Raw genomic sequence first — 20,487 nt, forward strand, 5'->3', positions numbered from 1 at the left:
CTCACCACAACAATAAATAGAACATGCTGGTCCTGTCCCAGAGACTTCCCATACTTTGGAACAATAGTCCAGTCCACATAAGGCAGAGCTCCTCGCTAACATTCTTCAAGAGAAACCTTGACGAGTGGATGGGAAAAAGAAAGTTTATCTCGAGTATCACTTCAGTGGCTCTGCTGGACAGAGGGACAGGGAACTAATCTAAGGGGGCGGCGAAAGCCAACACATACCGGCTAGGCTTATAAATGCCTTTGGGCAGATAGCCTAGTACCTACCTATGAACCTGTAAGTTTCTTCAATATCAAAACGTTTCCTTTTTCCGTGTGTTGTCCGTTAGCCTTCACAGGAAAAGTGTCGTAACACAGACACCAAATAATTTCATATTTTAATGTGCATCCCAAACCTGATTTTTATACATGCAAACAAATGAACATCTAATGCAACCAGTCTACCATTTAACCAATTACAAACAACGTTAATATATGGTTGCCACCTTTTAAAATGCCCAAAGTGGGACATTTTTTGTAGAAATGTGAGATTTCGCAGGACAAAACATACCCACGGCCAGTGCAAAGGACAGAACTTCACTTTTTTGCCAAAGCAAAAGCTTTTTGTTGTAGCATTTGAGTTGCTTGTCCTATCTGATATAATATTAATGTGTTTCAGATACAAAATAACTGTTTTATGCAATTATTAACGAAAACTTAAGAAATATATTTGTCTTAAAATCTCAGGACATTTGCTATTTTTGGGGGGTTTTTTTGCAGGACACAACTGCCCAAAGTGGGACTGTCCCTCACAAAGAGGGACAGGTGGTAACTCTACGTTAATAAATTAAATTTGTCGGCACGTGAAAGATACGTGAATATAGAAAGACTGACTTGTTTGGAACCTGGTTACGATAATATGTAAGTATCAACAACTGAACGGACCGCTGGCTATAGGCTTTGCTGAAATCAAAAATACGGATTCCCTCATATCTGCCGCCACTAAGATGGCAAAGTAATACTACACGTTTTATATTTGGAATGTTATGGCAGAACCCCGTAACTGTCAAACTACGCTACTGCAGTAACATTTCAACTTCCCTGCAAACACTACCGCACAGTGTGTTCACCATTATCGCCCATACTTCTCAAGCTCTTAGCATAAGAAATCTAAACAAAGCCAAAATAATCGGGAAGGAGGACGATGCCACAAAATAATGCTGAGATTTTCACCATTGTTTCTGTGAACTTAAAACATATCTACAGTAACAGATTTTGCATTAGTATGCATTTTCTGAAAGATATACTGACTGAAACTCAAATGTTTGTAATTATTTAGTCTTCAATCCTAACGGATTTTGCCATAAACATACAACTTTTATGAGGTACTCCCAATATGAGGTACAAAATCTGAACATTTCAGAAGGATGCAAAGAACTAATACAACAAACAAGTAAGTTGTTTTTCAGAAAGTATCACGGACGTCCGGCTATGCCACACTGTGCGCATGGTGTCGTAGTTGGCGTCACTACACGTTGGGAGTCTGCGACATTTCAGGAAGTGTAGGTTGTTATACTGTATCGATGTACTGTGTGAAAAGGATGATTACTGGTGTTGTTATTCTTCCTGGGCAGTTAGGGGTCCAGTAGAAGTACCCTGTGTTTAGGTAAGTGACTGTGTAAATACCAGGGTTGGACGGGAGTATAGAGTATATCTGCCAGTGGGAAATAATAATAATGCCAAAATGTAGGCATAGAAGTAGTGAAGCAATCTTGGTTTTGATAGGCAGGTTGACAGTACTGTAGACTAGGGTAGTTCGAGTAGATCCTCAATCGTGGTAGAGTAAGGCAATATTTTTTAATGCACTATCAGTACACTAGTAATAATTACACATCTGGACGGGCTTTTAGCAGCGAGTGAATTTCTGTTTGGAACTTAACTTTCAAAAGATTTTTTTGGACTGCATCTTTAAGCGTTTGTTTACAAAAAAGTGAAAACTTAGAACGCGATAGAAAGAGATTACATGCCGTCTGAGCATCATGAATTGTTATGAATGTATGTTTCTAAATGCCACTGAATAGTGTGGGATTGTCTCCTCTCTGTGAGTGACATTTGAGCGTTGTGTTGTGAATACTGCAGAACTTAACCTTAATTCTTCTGTTTTTCTGTGTTGCTGCAACATACCTCACAACTGTTTCTGATTATGAATCAAATTTTACCTGTGCCCCTTTTAATCCCTCCTAAACCAGGTGACCTTAGAAGAAAAGGTGGCGAATTGCATGTAAAAATAATGACAATAATTAGAGTTATAGTTCTTTTGCTTCAGAAAATGTATATTAGTTCCCATTCTCTCACAGCCAGCTTTAGGCACCAGGGAAGCCTGCAGTTGCTGGGGGCCTCCAACTGCAGAAAGTTGCCTTATTTTGGTGTTTTGTTACATGTTTGTCAAACCGACAAATGCCTGAACAACAAACTTGTGCACTTAGTAAACTGGGTGGATAATATTAACTCATAGGATGAAGAATTCACAGATATCTTTGGTTTTAGTAACAGTGTTTTCTCAAGTAGCAGGCTTTGAAATTTCATTAAATGTATTAACATCAGCAGTGTCCTTGACTTAGTTAAGTCCTCCTGATGGACATTGCCTTCACTAAAACTAACATCCATAGCCGGCCTTAGGCATAGGCCAATTAGGTGGCCGCCTAGGGTGCCGCTCTAGCAGGGGTGCTTTTCCAGTATTTATTTGAGTAGGTAGACCAGGATGGGGGCACCGGGTAGTGTGATGCGGGGTGCCATGAAACCCTTTTGCCTAGGGCACCAGCTGACCTAATGGCGCTCCTGCTAACATCATAGCCAACTTGAGGCACCCATGATACCAGCAGCTGAAGGGTGGCAATCATCTTTGAGTATGTGGGGACCCGACAAAAGCTGCTGCTGTGTATGCACAGTCCTGTCAAAGATCATTGTTGCTATAGTTCTGCATGTGCATTCTACTACCATAAGTCTGTTTTGTAAACTAAAAGGTTGCTTAGAAGGGGTGTCAGTGAAGAGCTCTGCTTAGACTGAGTGTGTCTGGAAACCCCTAACTTGACATTTGCTGGGTGCCCTTAAAATGATAATACCTGTCCTGCATTCTCTTAATCTGTAAGTATCTGAAGTTAATAGTACGAATATTTTGAAAGTGCTCCTGATTCATTGAAAGCGATGATACTTTTTATGTAACTGCAATTTATGCTGTATATGTATTTGTGTATTCTAGTCTATGTGCTGTTGCTGTTGTTAGTATTGTTACCTTTGTGATAGTTATTGTGCAGTACCTGAAACTGGTCCATATGGGTCAGTGCTTTATCTTGTTAAATATACTGAAACTGAAGTAAAATACGTTTGAGTGATAAACCTTGATTGATTACTGAAATTCTTTTGACCTTGAGTGTAGCTTTGTTAACATACTGAACCTGAAGTAAGATAAATTTCAGTGAAAAACTTTGTTTGATTACTGATTTATTTTTGCCTTAAGAGTAGTTTTACTAACAGGCACATCTGTAATTCTGTCCAAGGTAAATACAGCCCTTCATTTAAAACAATAGCGTAGTACTCCAGTTGTCTTAAAGTAGCCTTTGTTGTACTTAAGTTCCTTTTGCACCCAAGATTGGCTGTAATCTAGTGATTTTAATCCTCAATGTCAGTAAAAATAGTACTCAAAACTAATCTGCCAAGAGTATCATAACTGTGTTGGTGTCTATTTCTGATAGACCCCTGTCTTAGAAATGATCTGGACTAGCCTGTGACTCAGAACAGACTTTTTATAGTTCTGAGGTATTTGCAGTGCTGCTTATTTACTTTGGTTGGTATTACCTCTAGGAGTTAGTCAGGTGACCAGACTGGCAAGGAATGGGGAAAATAATTACAGGCCTGTTGAGAACTGTTTCGTGTAACACCAATGTTCTTGGAATTACAAACAAATTGCTTGTTGGCTGTGATGCAGATTTGCAGAACTTAGAAGCCTCTAACAAGCCTATTGAATGAGAGAGTTCATTACAGAGCAATTGTTTTAACAGGTTCATGTATGTTCAAAACTGATTATGAAAATCAGTTCTGTTTTAATGTAGCAGTGCAGTAGTGTAACACTTAACAGCATGTTTAGCCATATCAGAAAAAAACTTCACTAATGAGCACTTTTAGAAACTGTTAGAGCAACAACCTTTTTTTTGTAGTGTTGAGTTTTCTAGTCCCCATTAATTTGGTATTTTGAGATTGCTAATTCCTGTATAGCAATTATTTAATTTTTAAACAAAGTAACTTCAGTTAAAGTCTTGTTTAGAATGTAAAGCATAATGGTTATGTACAGAACAAAACTATTAGCATTTGAGCAATTGGTAATTAATGCCATCTTGAAAGCAGTGTTTGATAGGTGACTGCTGATACTGACCAGTCATGAAAAGGGCTGATATTTTTAATCTGTATGTATGCTTAGATACTATTTGTAATAGTTTATAGCATTTTAAATGTAAATCATTGGAAATTGCCACAGAAAGGAACAGGCATTCAAAAAATATTAAGATGTGTAAACAGAAATAAATTATTTGTCTGCAAAGCCAAGTTTTAAGTGTCTTACATTTTTCATATGAACTGTTTGACAGTTGCCTCATACTGTCCTTTTTTGAAAAAGATTTGTTTTATCTGTGTTCTCTAAACATTAATGCTTGCTGTGAAATTTCTTTTTAAATCATGACCCAAACAGTGCACATGGCCTAGGTTGTCATGTCATGGCACTTACTGTTAACAGATGCCAGAAAGTCTTAATTAATAATTGTGTATGGTGTGATTAAACTAAACAAATTGTAATAGTGAACTAGGAAATGTTACTGAATTGTGATGGGAGGAGGCTGGTTGTCCTGGGGATGTCTTTGGATATAAAGCTTGTGGTTGTTGCAGAAAAAAATGTTAGTATAACAGGTGATTTGTCTCCACATTTAAAAAAGACATACTGATTTTGAAATGTCCTTTCTTTTGACAGTGAGTAACAGATGTTCTAGACATAATCTATGTAAGCAAATCGACTACGAAGGCCATATTTGAAATTCTAGACATAATCTATGTAAGCAAATCGACTACGAAGGCCATATTTGAAATTCTATCTACCTTGTCTGGTTGTAATTATATAGTGTTACAGTACACTCTAACTTCAGAATGTCATATTATCGATTATCCTGGTGATGGCTAACTTATGCAAAGAAGAAACTGCCCACTTCTAGAGCCAACAACCATAAAACAAAGAAAAAAACTGGGACTGGAGGACCAACTTTAGCAGGAAAAAAGTTAAAAAAATTAGTGCTGCTGATTTGTTAACCATTAGGAAGGTGTCTGGTGGTGGCAGTGTGTGCAGTAGAGTTCTGAAAAAGCTTTAACGATTTGTTACTGAACATCTTATAAGGTCTTTTGTAGACTGAGTTCCAAAGTAATTGCAAGAGGGCCATTACTAAATGGGTGCACAAAAAACAAGAGTGGTAAGTGTTATGTATGGAATTAAAGATGTAACAGTTTATTTCCACAAAGTAGTAAAGCCGATGAAAATTAATGATTAATATCTTGCAGGAAGAACTACAGGCTTTAAATGTGTATGTAAGCAACATGCTCATTGCTTAGGCAGGTCTGCCACAGCTGGAAATAGTGTTATTACAAAATTGTAAGTGTCATAGATAAGGGCTTCAAGGTCAGAGCTGTGTGCATTAACAAATTGTACAGAATGAGCAATGAAAGCACTTTGACATATATTAACTAAATGTCTTAAACAATGTGGTGGTTTGGATTTGGTAACTAGATCAAAGAAAAAGAATGGTGTTTAGAGATAGATCAATGTAGCAAATGACATAGAGTTAGCCATGGAGTACTGCAGTATTCTGTCTTAAGTTCCTCTATTTAATATGTCTCTCTTACATCAACATCTGCAGACTGTATTTAATATGTCTCTCTTACACCAACATCTGAAGATCCTCAATCTGAATGTTTGTCAGGTGTCAGCATTAACAAATCCTCATTGTGTATAATTTATGCCAAACATATTAAGGTAAGAAGAATCATATATATCATGGCTAATTTTCCTGACTTGTCAAAGGTCTACAGAGTAATATCCCACAAAATTTTATTTATCAGACTACTTGCACTAGGATTAGACAGTGCTGCTCTCTCCTAGTTTTGCTTCAATTTATCACCCCATTTCAGTAGGTGCCCCTCCGGATCCAATTCTCAGCCCTCTTCTAGTCAGTGGTTTTATAAATGACCTTCATATTGCAAGCAACTAAGCCACAATCATTCATTATGCAGGTGACCCTACGCTCTTCTGCACTGCTAAAAGCATCAGTAAACTTCGACAAATGACACAAGATTCTCTCTCCTTTGCAGAGTCCTAGCTCAGTAAATCTGAATTACTTCTAAACCCCCAAAATGCAAATTACTTGTGCTGATCCCAAAACAGTTATCTTAACAAAAAAACTGTTTACCATAACATTTAAAAATGGCACCAACATAGAACTCTTGATCCACACAAAACCTCAGTCATCACTGATGAAAATTTGAAGTTCGACTTCCACATAAAAAGAGCAATAAAAACACAAAAACTAGGCACTCTTTTACAGAGTCAAATTATACCTGACTGACAACACAAGAAAAACATAGCCAAGACCCTTTTCCTTTCAACTCTTCTCTATAGAGCTCCCATGCTTATTTGCTTAACACATTTGCTACCAATCTGTCATTTAAACTTCACCACTGCATATCACTCAGTCAGCTCAACTGGGTAGAACAACCCCTCCCCCTAACCATTTTACAGCTAGTCGTTATACACAACCTCCTTTACAAACATAACTTTCCCACTCTAAAAAATATATTATTAGGCATGTACTTTACACCCCACTGATGAACTTTTATTGCTTACATCTATGACTAATAACACAGCAAGCAACTCCTATACTTTTTGTTCACTAGTAGATGGTATTCCACCCCTTGTACTCTCAAGCAAGTAAAAGATACTAAAACCTTTAAACATAAAGCAATATCTGATGGGCTTCTAGTTCTGCTGTAGCCATACCCCAGACTAGGTTTATATCCAAGCAGCTTCCCTCATATTCCATCAGTTCTGCTATCCCTTCTCCTCTTACTTCACATCCCATAGCCCCCAACTTTCATCCTAGCATATTCTCTCTCTCTCTCTCTCTCCGTCTCTCTAATGAGTCTACAACATTTTAACATGATATTCCTATCTAGCCCCCCTTGAATACAGCCTCACATTTTTCTGTCTGCTGCAGAGCTTTTTTACTTAACCTGCTCCTTTGATGTTTCTGTCCAGTACTCTGCATTTCACATAAACTAGTCATGCATTCCATTTCACAATACTGCTTTACACTATCATAATACCTTAGGTATGCCATCTGAACATATGTATGAGGGTTTTATTGAACTGCTCTGCTTAAACTTATTACTATTAATTTATATATCCTTTTTAGGACATGCACCTTCCAGCCAAGACCGGAATAGCTTATTGAACTGCTCTGCTTAAACTCAAACTCATTACTCTTCATTTATATGTCCTTTTTAGGACATGCACTCTCTAGCCAAGATCGGAATAGCTGGTCAAGAGGAGAAGGTCAACACCTGCACCATACCACTTGGAACACATAGCCCTCTAGAATACCCACCATCACAGCTCTCGCATAGAAACACAAACCACACACTCCCCTTTGCGGAGGCTGTCAATAGAAATCTACCCAAACAGCAGAGACCTCCAAATCAGAAACGCACTCGACCACCACAACACAGTACAAATCACAAGACACACAGCTCACCTACACAGTGTGCCCCTCAACCTAAGCCCCTAAGGCAAAACAACTTGCCCAATACACTAATCATAGGTGACTCGATAGTGAGACACACTGATGTCCCACTCACTAGGTTGAATAAGGAGAAGGTAACAGTCAGCTGTTTATCAGGTGCCAGGATCCAACACATAGCACATGCACTCAGGTCACTCCACAACAAGTACAAGTATGACTATGTCATTGTCCATGTAGGTGTGAATGTCCGGAGATGCACCTCCCTGGACTACATGAAAAGGGACATGGAGGAGCTCTCAGATTATGTGGCCCAGGCAGGTATGACCCTAGCCCTGAGCAGCATCCTACCATCACCCAGAATGATACCGCAGTACAAGCAGAAAATCATTGACTTCAACAATTGGCTAAGTTTCTGGTGTCATTCTAAGGGGATCCAGTATCTGTCTGCTTGCATTGACATGATTGACGGATCTCGATGCTTTGCCAGAGAAAGCCTGCATCTCTCACCCCTAGTTGTCCGGATACTGGCTAAGACTCTTGCCACCCCTATAGTACCTTTTTAGGCGGTGTTCCAAAGACCAAATTACCACCATAACAGCTATAAATAAATGCAATCTGAGGATCATGCTGCTCAACGCTAGAAGTCAATATCTCAAGATGCACTTGCTTGAAACCCTCAAAATGGAGAACATCGACATTTGTCCCGTAACAGAGACCTGGTTTAAAGCAGCAGAAAGCACCCCTGTGCTACCATGCTATTACTCATTCCACACCTTTCGGCCCCAGAACATGGACCAAAGCTCCAAAGGTAGTGGCATCTCCATATTCATAAAGGATATGCACACCTCCCCACTTGTAGCCAAGCATAACGTTTTGGAGATACTTCAGGTACAACTAACAGTGGGTAAGTTGGCGATTCTGGTCTTAGCCTGCTATATGTCCCAAGATTCTCACTCCACGTTCCTAAGCACTCTGGAAACTATTAGGGTCCAACCAAACACTCTCATACTAGGTGGCTTCAATTCCCTCTCCATCAACTGGGAAAACCACTCATGCACCAGTACAATTGTCCCAAACTTCCTGGAATTCGTTAATTCCAATGTGCTGGACCAGCTCATTCTTACCCCCACTAGAGAAAGCAACATCCTTGACCTGGTTATTACTAAAATAGGCAACCATTGCTGAACACCAGTAGTCACTTTCTCCCTGGATAGATCCAACCACAAACTAATTACCATGGAAATTCACATCTCACCCACACCACCAGCAAAGGTAACCACCATGAAAAATTTCTCCAAAGCTGACTTTGGGCTCCTAAAAACAGAGGTGGCTAACTTAATGGCACCCATGCAAATAGACAGTAGGTGCATGACCACCGAATCATACACCAATGCACTGCACGAACACATACATAAATGCATGGAACTAGCCATACCCAACAAAACCAAAATGCTCTCCTCCAAAAAAGGAAGCCAAGCTAGTGGTCTTCCTGCCATTAACAAACTCTACAACAGAAGGAAGAAACTGTTGCAGAAAAAGGTGAAGTCCCAAGATGGGAACTCCCATATTAGCCTCAACAAAAAGTTGAGATCCCTTATTAAAACCTCTAAAGCTAGCTATGAAGGCAGAATTGCAGCAGGCACTAAACACAACCACAAAGCCTTCTAAGGTTATATCAAGAATCTCCATGGCAATACCCAGATTTATTGAGTTACTGCACAATGGTACCTCCTATAATGAGCCAGCAGATATTGCCAACATACTGGCTGACAGATTCCGTGCCAACTGTACCCCCCCCCAAAGGACCAATCACAATACTGGAAGAATGCCAGGCACCCAGCATTACTGCAGCACAGGTTAAAGATGCATTGTCCAAGGCCAAGGATACAGCTTCCATGGGACCTTACAGTATCCCTGTCTGTGTTCTTCATGAACTACAAAGTGAACTAGCACCAGACCTGTGTGCCCTGTTCAATCACAGCATCACCTCAGGCTTTGTCCCTACAGAATGCTGCACTGCTACAGTCATCCCTCTCCATAAAGGGGGAGTGACTACAGACCCTGGGAATTATCGCCCCATTAGCCTGACGAGTCTGATATGTAAGGCTATGGAACGCATCATCATGGACCTAATTAACAAGGATATAGGGAATCTCCAGACTCTAGATCCCATGCAATTTTGTTTTGTGAAGGGTAGATCATGCCTGCTCAACCTGGCTGACTTCTTTGAGTCCATCACCAGAGCTGTGGATAAGGCAAGGCAGTTCATACAGCCTATCTCGATCTGGCCAAGGCCTTTGATACCATTTCCCACTCAGGAATTATTGATAGATTCGCCAAACTAGGCCTCACCCTCTGTATCACTAGGTGGGTTGCAAACTGGCTCACAGATAGAACCCACAGTGTGAAAGTAGCAGACTCCAAGTCAGACTGCCGACCAGTCATGAGTGGAGTCCCACAGGGATTGGTCCTGGGTCCTCTGCTGTTTGGCATCTACTTCTCAGAAGTCCAGGCCAACGAGGAGGGACTCTGGCTGACCAAGTTCACCAACTATTGCAAGCTTGGAGCTATTATTAACTCCCCAAGTGATGTAGACATGCTACAGAAAGGCCTCACTGAGACCAATGACTGGTGTTGAAACCATGGCCTTAAGCTTAATGCCAAAAAATGAGTCATCATTCCCTTTGGGAAAAACTCAGTTTCCACTAATTAACATATTGATGGTAGCCTACTGAACACTGAAGGTGTTATAAGAGATCTGGGGACACAGGTTGACAGTAACCTCTCCTTTGGCCACCACATTGCCACAGTGGTCAGAAAGTCCTTCTGTGTGGCACATCTCATTACCAAGGGTTTTGCATCCAGGAAGAAAGAGGTCATCATCTCTCTCTACTCTTCTCTCGTTAAACCAGTCATCGGGTATAATGTTCCATTTGGTATGTACCTCCCTAAACACCTGCGACAGCTGGAAAGGCCACAAAAGTACCTCAAGAAGAGTATCATAGGCCTTAAACACATGCCTTACATGGACAGACTCAAAAAACTCCAGCTTTTCTCTGCCTCATATCGTCTATTAAGAGGTGATCTCTGCTTGACTTACAAAGCCATGTCTGACCCAGCCCTATTAGAAATGTTACACCTAAAGAAATCCCAATCCCTCCGCACCACACACTCCAGGGACCTCAACCTCATTACCACAATCAAAGGAACATGCTGGAGGGACTGGTTCATAACCCAGAGACTGCCCATGCTCTGAAATAGACTTCCCATACATGTCAAGCAGAGTACCTCACTGGCCCTTTTCAGGAGAAATCTTGATGAGTGGATGGGAAATAGAAAGTTCACCCTGGGAATCACTCCATTGGTTTTACTTGATAGAGGCACCGGGAACTAACTGCAGCATGATGCCAGGGCATTTCTATGGGCTAGGCTTGTAAAGGCTCCAGGGCTGTTGGCCTAGTACACACGTATGAATCTATGTAGCAGTGTATATATAAAATTGTATTATAATGCATGATTTTATTTATCTTGTATTATTGTGCATCATGTTGTATTCCTTATTCATGGAGCTTTTCTCCCAGAGCCTCTGTCGGAAAGGTGCACAGCCTAGATGGGCTATTCCAGTCAGCAAAAGCAGTAAACAAATAAATCAAAACTTATGGATGGTGTGCACTTTCTGGAAATGCTTAATAAATTTAGTCTGTGAGTAGAGAGATATTCTGTATTCCCGTGAATGTCAAGAAGACAAATTTGTATGTCCCTAAATAGGCATGTAGTGCTTATAATATTAGCTGAAAGTGGTTAGAAAGATTAAGTCGTCATAATGATATGAGAGCTATGTTAAAAAGTAGTCACAGTTTGATGAAAAATAGGTTGATTTCCGTACTTGTAATTAAGTTAGTATTGTTGTTGGTTTGTTATGCTGGCCTGCCTACAGAGGAAGACATTGTGACCAGTTCTGACATAGCATAGATGAACAACACAACAGATATTAAAAAAAATCTATATGATATATGTTTATTCGTTAATTAATAAAAAAAAACACATATCTTGTTTAAGGTTACATTTTTAATAACCTTTTAAAAAAAACATTTTAATATCGATAAGTCATGCATTCTAAACAGATGTTCTCAGCTGTAATTTAAATCTTAATATTCCAATTACGTACAGTATTTACATCTTCTTAAAGTATGCAATCAATAATAAATTATATTTTCAAAACCTTATTACCATATAAAATGATAGAATATTCAGCTTCTTTGTATATCATGAACTCTGTGAAGCATCATTCATTTTAATTTATATATATTATATATACATTCAGTGTGTGTATAACAATGTGAATAATTTTAATGAGAATGTAAGATTGTATGTTTGATTTTCACTTCTAACATTTATGGCATTTATTTCACTGTCATGTAAAGATGTAATCCGGAAAGTAAAATGTAAAAATTTTGGTAAAAACCTTTCATCCAATTTTTAGTAATTACATTTCTTGCCACAGCCAAAATGCACCATACAAGAGAATGCTGATTTTTTATAATTGTAAGTATTGGTACATTATATGACATAGCAATTTGAAAGGATAAATCTGCCCGTAAAGCTTGCAAAATGATTTAACTTTTCCCAATACCATTAAAACTGGACAGTCAATAAAAATGTGATTCCAGTCAGCTTTCAAGGACTGTTTAAATCTGTACCGTACAGAGTTATTACTATTACTTTTTGTAAATAAATGTATATTTTTTTTCTTTAATACATAATGCTTGGCTATATTTGTAGTTAGTTATAAATGGCATCAGTACATACATGGGCATTCATTGACTGCATGTCCATGGCAAGACCTATCCATAGGGTCATTGTAGTAGTTGGGTGGATTGGTTGGATGGGCACCAAAGTTAAGGTGGTAAGCTGAGTCAGGTCTACTGGCTCATAATCTTAAAGGTGTCAGCAAAGAACAATTAGAGTTTTTGGCATTATAGGTGTCATTGGAGCTGTCAAAAATGTACCAGTGGTGCTAATCTTACATTTACCTCATCATCTGCTTTGTCTGTTTTGCGTTAACTATGTACTTGAGTAGAATAGCTAGATATATTTTTTGAGATCAGGAAAACAAGATGCATTGATGTGTGGTGTACTGGGCATTAGTATTGAAACATGTAGCAGAGAAGTGAGATAGGCTAGTTTTTTAAAAAGTATTAGACAATCTGAAAGTGATCAGAAAAAGAAGACTAATGTAGAGGTTTAGTGGAAGCTCGCTGTTTACAGTGCTTTTGTTTGCACAATGTCTACTATGAGAAGCTGTGGAATATTCAAAACACTGCAGAACTGCTAAAAACTGGTAAACACGTTTGCCTGCATGCTACTTTTGAGATTTATTTAATATGGAACATAATGTTTTATTTCATGTTTATTGACCTTCACTTTTTTGCTATATTAAAGTCCGACTCCAAAGTTCATAACACTATGTGTTTGTATCTATAATTTGTGAGATGTAATATTTACAAATGCAGATTTTATTAATGTTTGGATTTATTTTAACTATAGGAATTACTCTTTAAGTTGTATTTAAGTGATATTTTAATAATCCAACTGTTGTACTACATACTACTGTAACATATTATTTGCATTTAAAATTGATTGGCACCAAAATTAAGGTCATAATTTCAAGTTTAGCAGGATTATACTTGAGCAGCAAGAGCTCTCAACTTTAGTAATTGGGTCTCTCAGATGTTTCATTAGTTTTTTTTATTTTTTAGGCATTCCCACATTTTAGTTATGTTTTCATATTGGCAGATGTCTGCAAATCGGAGACCTTTGTTTGGAGTGTTTATCTTGTTTCAGATTCTAATAATAGTTAAATTATTTTTTCAGTGTGTTGCTGTAATTTATTTCTTCTATTCACTGAGGCTGCAACTTTCCTTTACATTTTTTATTTGTATTAGATATTTCTGTAGCGCGGGACCTTTAGCAGTACATCTTTATGGGCTTTGTTGCATACCTCAAGGGAAGCATAATGGGAGAGAATTTACAGCAGGATAGTTACCCTTTTTTGAGTCTGTAGATGGACACAGCAACACAGTTGATAGGTAGTGAACTAAATAACAAGGTTGTTTTAATTTGCACAGAGAACTGTTACAGTTTTAAACATTATTAGTCACTGGCTTGCTTTGGTTTGTATGTTTTATCAGAAAATATGTAAACTTCAGATATTTTAGGTAATTAAATGGCAACTTGACCTGAGAAGTTTGAGACAGCATAAAATAAAATGTAACGCACTGCCAGCAAATTTTCATAGGTTCATAGGTTCATACTAGGCTATCTGCCCTAGGGCATTTATAAGCCTAGCCAGAGTATGTTTGGCTTTCGCCACCCATTTTAAATTAATTTTGCTATGCCCTTTTTCAAGGTTAGTATACTGTGCCTCTGTCTAACAGTGACACAGAAGTGATACCCGGGGTAAACCTACGATCTCCCATCCACTCATCAAGACTCCTCTTGAAGAGAATCAATGAGGGACTCTGCCTAACCTGGACTGGGATTTTATTCCAGAGTGAAGGGAGCCTCTGGGTTATGAATCTGTCCCTCCAGCATGTCCTATTTATTTCAGTGCTGAGGTTCAAGTCTCTCGAGCGTGTAGCTCGATGGGATTTGGATTTTTTGAGGTGCAGCATGTCCCTTAATTTCGGGTTGGACATGGCCTTATACGTCAGGCACAGGTCACCTCTGAGCAGACGGTATGCCACTGAGTAGAGCTGGAGTTTCTTTAACCGGGCAGCATATGGCATCTGTTTGAGCCCTTTGATCCTCTTGGTGAGGTACTTTTGGGGTCTTTCCAGTTGCTGCAGGTGTTTGGTAAGGTACATCCCAAAAGGGGCATTGTACTCTATTATGGGCCTGATGAGGGATGAGTAAAGAGGCACGATGACCTCCCCTAATCTAGATGTGAATCCCTTCATGATTAGGTGGGCTATATAAAATGTTTTTCTAACCACTTTGGCCACGTGGTTGTCAAATGGGAGATTGCAATCAACTTGGGTCCCCAGGTCCCTAATTACTTCTTCTGTACTTAATGGATTACCACCTATGTGGTAATTTGTGGGCACTTTGTTTTTGCCAAAGGGGATGACTATACACTTTTTGGCGTTTAGCTTGAGGCCATGGCTCTGGCACCAGTTGTCTGTTTCTATGAGGCCCTTTTGGAGGATGCTTGTGTCGGCTGGAGAGTCTATTATGGCGCCCAGTTTGCAGTCATCTGCGAACTTGGTCAGCCACAGTCTTTCTGTGTTGGCCTGTACCTCCGAGAAATATATACCAAACAAGAGAGGTCCCATTACTGAGCCTTGTGGGACGCCACTTGTAACTGGTTTGGAGTCTGACATGGCTCCAGCAATTCTAACCATGTGGGTTCTGTCCTTGAGCCAGTTTGCAACCCATCTAGTGACATAGGGGTTTATATTTAAGCTGGTGAGCTTATCTATAATGCCCGAGTGGGATATTGTATCGAAGGCTTTTGCGAGGTCCAGATAGGCTGTGTGGACCACCTTCCCTTCGTCAATGGCCTTGGTGACTGTTTCAAAGAAGTCAACCAGGTTTAAGAGGCAGGATCTGCCCTTAACAAAGCCGAACTGGGTAGGATCCAGTGTCTGTAGGTCCCCAATATCTTTATTTATGAGGTCCATGATGATCCTTTCCATAGCTTTGCAGACCAAGCTAGTCAGGCTTAGTTTCCAGGGTCCGTTGAGGCACCACCTTTGTGGAGAGGGACCACTGTTGCTGTACGCCACTCTTTGGGTACATATCCTGTAGTAAGGCTGAGTTTGAACAGTAGTTTTATGTTTGGGTTTAGCTCTTCTTGGAGTTCATGTAGGACGCAGCCTGGGACACCGTCTGGTCCCATTGATGCTGTGTTTTTTGCTTTGGAGAGGCGGCTCCCACCTGAGCATCTGAGATGTCAGGGGCAGCACTCTGCTGGGATAGATATTTGCCCTTTTGGTGGGGAGGGGGGGAAGAAGTTTGCGCTGAACCTGTCAGCTAGGATGTTGGCAATGTCTGTGGGGTCAGTGTATTTTTTGTCATTTTGGAGTAATTCTGAGCATATCTGGGAATTCCCACCCAGGTTCCTAACATAACTAAAGAAAGCCTTGTGATTATCCTTAGTGTCCTGTGCAATTTTTCTCTTGAAGCTGGCCTTTGACGATTTTATGAGTGCCCTTAGTTTTTTGCTAATACTGATCAGAGATGCCTTCCCTTTTTGGGATTTTGCTCTATCATGTAGTAGCTTCCTCCTTCTATTGTGTAGTTTGTTTATGGCTGGGGTCCACCAGACAGGTCATCTGCCTTTGGAGGATTGGGTCTTGGTTTTATTTGGGATTGCATGATCCATGCATTCCTGAAGGTGTTCATAGAATGCATTTATAAAGGATTCTGAGGTCTGGGCCGTATTTTCCACAGGCCCGGGGGCTTTGAAGGATTCCACCTCGGTTTTGAGGAGTGTGAAATTTGCTTTAGAGAAGTTTTTCACTGTGGTTTTCTGGGCAGGGGGTGGGGTCGGGATGTGAATATCCAGTGAGATCAGTTTATGGTCTGATCTTACCAGTGAGGGATACACTTCTGGTCTGGAGCATAGAGTCATGATAAACCAACCACAGGATCTGGGATGCTGCAACACTTTATTCTTCCGGTACCTCGGCTAAGTGCCTTCAAAGGAATAACCACAGAAACAGTTGCTGCATCTTATATAGTGTGTACATCAAATTAATTAATCAGTTACAAATGATCCAAGAATTAAAGAGACCATACAAAAATGACATTCAGAAAATTCCATATGTAACATGAAAAAAGCAGCCACAAAGTAAATGCATAGCCATAATTAATACATAACATATTAATATGTTAGATAGTAAGATTCATTTCTAAATTTAAACCCCTAGGTTTTAAAGTGCCAAATTTTAATATAAATCTACTCTCAAGATTCAATAAATTATGCAAAAAATTACCCACATTATAAAATTTAGGCTGGGCTAAAGCACAAAAAAAATAAAGAATCAAGCATACCATTGTGGACTGTATTAAAATGCTCAGATATCGGGCTATCCAACCTACAATTTCGAACGTCCCCCGTGTGTTCCAAAATACGTATCTTAAGTTGACGTTTAGTTTGGCCAATGTAATACTTAGGTGGAACACAGCCACAGCCAACAATGTACACCACCCCACAAGATTTACAATCAAATTTATTAGTGGCATAATATTTTACCCCATTGATATTGATGCCAGATAAATCTTTAACTTTTGGGCAAACTTTACATTTGCCACATTTAAACATTCCAGATGTCATAGTGACATTATTGAACCTAACAGTGTCATAAGATTCATATCTGGACTTTAAAATTTCCTTTAGATTGGCATACCTTCCATAAGAGAAAGAAACGTGATTGGGAAACAAATGACTTGTGTCCTCATTTTCACACACTATAGGCCACAAAAAATCCACAATATCTTTTAAGACTGATGAAAAAGGAGAATATTTTGTCACAAAAAATATATTTTTACTATTATCAAACAAAACCCCATTATCTTTTTTACTTTTGTCAGAATGTTTAAATGCATTATTCCTTTTTCTGTTTGGATTTAACAATCTATCAATACTTTTGTTAATAAGACTTCCAGAATAACCTCTAGTTGAAAGTCTGTGCTTAACATTCTGAAATTCCAGCCACACAAACTCATTTTCAGAAGTGTGTTCCAAAATCCGTTTAAACTCACCAAAGGGAAGAGCCTCTATCAAATGACCAGGATGAGCACTACTGGCATGTAAAAATTATTTGAGGCTGTATCCTTCATAAAAGGTCTAAACTGAACTTGTTCCTGCTGGTCCACATACAACATAATATCCAAAAACTGAATTTTTTGAGTATTAACAACATATGTGAATTCCAAACCGAATTTGTCCTTGTGTAGACTGACAATAAACTTATCAAATTCAGATACATCACCCTTACAAATAAATATTAAATCATCAATGTACCTATGATAAGATACCACATTTCTCTGAAAAAATTCCAAAGTGTACAAAAAATTAACTTCAAAATATGACATAAATAAGATGGCATAGGTGGGGGCAAAATTAGCCCCCATTGCAGTCCCTTCTTTTTGAAGAAATACTTTTTGTTCACATAAAAAGTAATTATGACTAAGTGCGAATTCCAAAAGTAAAATGATAAATGATGTGCGTGGACCCTCACCCAAAATGTTACTGATTGCCTCCAAACCAAATTTTGTCCTTATGCTAGTATATAAAACCTTCACATCAACAGTGGCCCAATAATAGCTCTTGTCCCATTTAAAATTCCTAATCAAGTCACAATACTGATTAGTATTGCTAATATGAGAAATTACATTTTTTAATTCTTTTTTACGAAGGCTATCTAAAAATATACCTACATGTTCCAAAAAACCTCCACAACAGGACACAATTGGGCGACCAGGAGGATCTTGTGAATTTTTATGTATTTTGGGTAATGCATAAAAGGTGGGATCCTTTGGATTAACAATGTAAAGCCTTTTAACATCTCCTCTATTTAAAAAGCCTAACCTCTCTCTCTCCCCTTTCTAGAACCTCCAGTAATGCTGAATTAAATTCATGAATGGGGTTTTTTGGTAGTTCAGCATAGACCTGCTCATTACACAATAAATCAAAAATCATTTTTAAGTAATGACGCCTTTCCATAATGACCCAATTCCCACCTTTATCAGCTACACAAAAAACATATTTATTAGAAACATCTTTCATAGCTTTTAAAGCTAACCACTCAGGTTTTGTAAGATTGAATGTAACATACTGCTTCATAAACAGAACATACTCAGTCTCAACTTTCTTACATAAAACATTTTCAAAGGCCCTTAAAATTGTAGAGTTTTTGGGTGGACAAAAAGAACTACAGGCAGGTAAGGGGGGTACCACAAGTCTCCCATAACCAGTGCAAAAACGTTCAATGCTATAAACAATATGTGAATCAGCTGCCATAAAATCAGAACCACCCATATCAGAAACACCAAACCCCTCAAACTCATAATCATGTAAAGAAAGGTCCATCAAAGGATCATCCAATATAGAAGAATCATCAGAAACAAGAGAAAGATTAACATTATCATAAGTTGCACCAGTGTCAGCATTGACAAAAAGTTCATCATTTTCCAAGCGCGACTTATTCGGAATGTTCTTAACTTCAAAATACACTTTTAAATACAATTTCCTACAAAAGCGCTTTACATCCATTAATAAATCTGAGAGCGCTGGTACTTTCATAGGAACAAACTTGCTGCCCTTGTTCAACACAGATATCATATCGGATGTGATGGCTAGGTCACTTAAATTAACAACATGCATCATATCAACATGCATCATATTAGAATCAAATTCAACAGAAGCGCCATGACCCAAACTATGGCGTGTAATAGTAGAAAACGAAACAGTTTCATTGTCAGTACCTTCTGTTTCGTCCCTTCTGTCGAGATTTACGTTTCTAACCTTGTCGAAAGTTCCATCTACCTTGTTCTTCTGTTTCCGATGGAACGCCAGCGTCATCCATGACATCCACCCTTTCAAAGGACACACTTTTTTTACTCACACCTGTATCCGACGATGAAACTGACTAGTCTCGACCACTGCGTGAACTTCCTTCACCCCTTCTGTTTTGGGACGTACCATTTCTCCGTTTGCGGTGCCAGGAATAAACCAAATTCCTTTTGAAATCATTGACATCCCTGTTAGTTTTTTTCTTTTTTCTTGAAATAACATCACCTTCAATTTTGGAAATGTCTTCATTAATGTCTTTTATAGCTCCAACAAACGCTGCACTGGGATACTCATTAGAGAGATTTGCCTCACCTTCTGCGATTTGCATTTGGATTAACCCTAAGCTCCTCCGGTTTCGTTTAATCAAAATTTTTAACCAACTGGGAGTACACTGTAGCGATGCCGCCTTCCACTCCTCCAAAAACTCATTCTCATCCTCCGAAAATCTGAAAGCAGGTAATTTATCAATCCTTAGCCCTCTTGGTGTAATAGACATTTCAACATATTTTTTCAAGCAAGCGAATGTCATAAAATAAAGAGGTCTCTTTGATCCTTAGTCTTTTTAAGTCTTCAAATTTTCTATCAAAACTACTGTTACCAGACACAGGCCACGGATCAAACCGAGCCAACTTGTCACCCCTCTCTTTAACCAAGTTGGCAAACAAAATTCTATTTCCATTTGTATTGAAATTGGACATTTTGAAAACAGACCAGTTACTTCAAAACCAGACAAGTATAGAAAACCATCCAAACGCAGTGATAAACCAACCACAGGATCTGGGATGCTGCAACACTTTATTCTTCCGGTACCTCGGCAAAGTGCCTTCAAAGGAATAACCACAGAAACAGTTGCTGCATCTTGTATAGAGTCCCCATGTTGGTGATGATCAGGTCCAGTATGTTTTCCCCTCTTGTGGGAGTGGTAACAAGTTGTTCCATAGCATTTGAGTTTATGAATTCTAGGAACCTTTGGGCAAGGGTGTTGGAGTTAGAGTAATGCTCCCAGTCTATGTTTGGGTAGTTGAAGTCGCCCAATATAATGGTGTTCGGAGTGACCTTCATATTTTCCAGTGTTCTCAGGAAGGCCGAGTGG

At 39.0% G+C, this 20,487-nt stretch overlaps 1 protein-coding gene across 2 annotated transcripts in view; it reads left to right on the plus strand.

Moving 5' to 3' along the window:
* The first annotated feature begins 1,527 nt into the window (after positions 1-1,527).
* The window catches only part of NR1H2 (nuclear receptor subfamily 1 group H member 2), a 1,405,479-nt gene continuing 1,386,519 nt past the window's right edge, over positions 1,528-20,487 (plus strand). For both annotated transcript variants that reach the window (XM_044059298.1, XM_044059300.1), the window contains exon 1: positions 1,528-1,650. The gene's annotated coding sequence lies outside the window, so the exon portion shown is untranslated. The remainder of the gene's footprint in view (positions 1,651-20,487) is intronic.

The sequence above is a fragment of the Protopterus annectens genome, chromosome 17.part0 (genome assembly GCF_019279795.1).
Source record: "Protopterus annectens isolate FY-2018-M chromosome 17.part0, PAN1.0, whole genome shotgun sequence".
In the NCBI taxonomy this organism is placed as follows: domain Eukaryota; kingdom Metazoa; phylum Chordata; order Ceratodontiformes; family Protopteridae; genus Protopterus; species Protopterus annectens.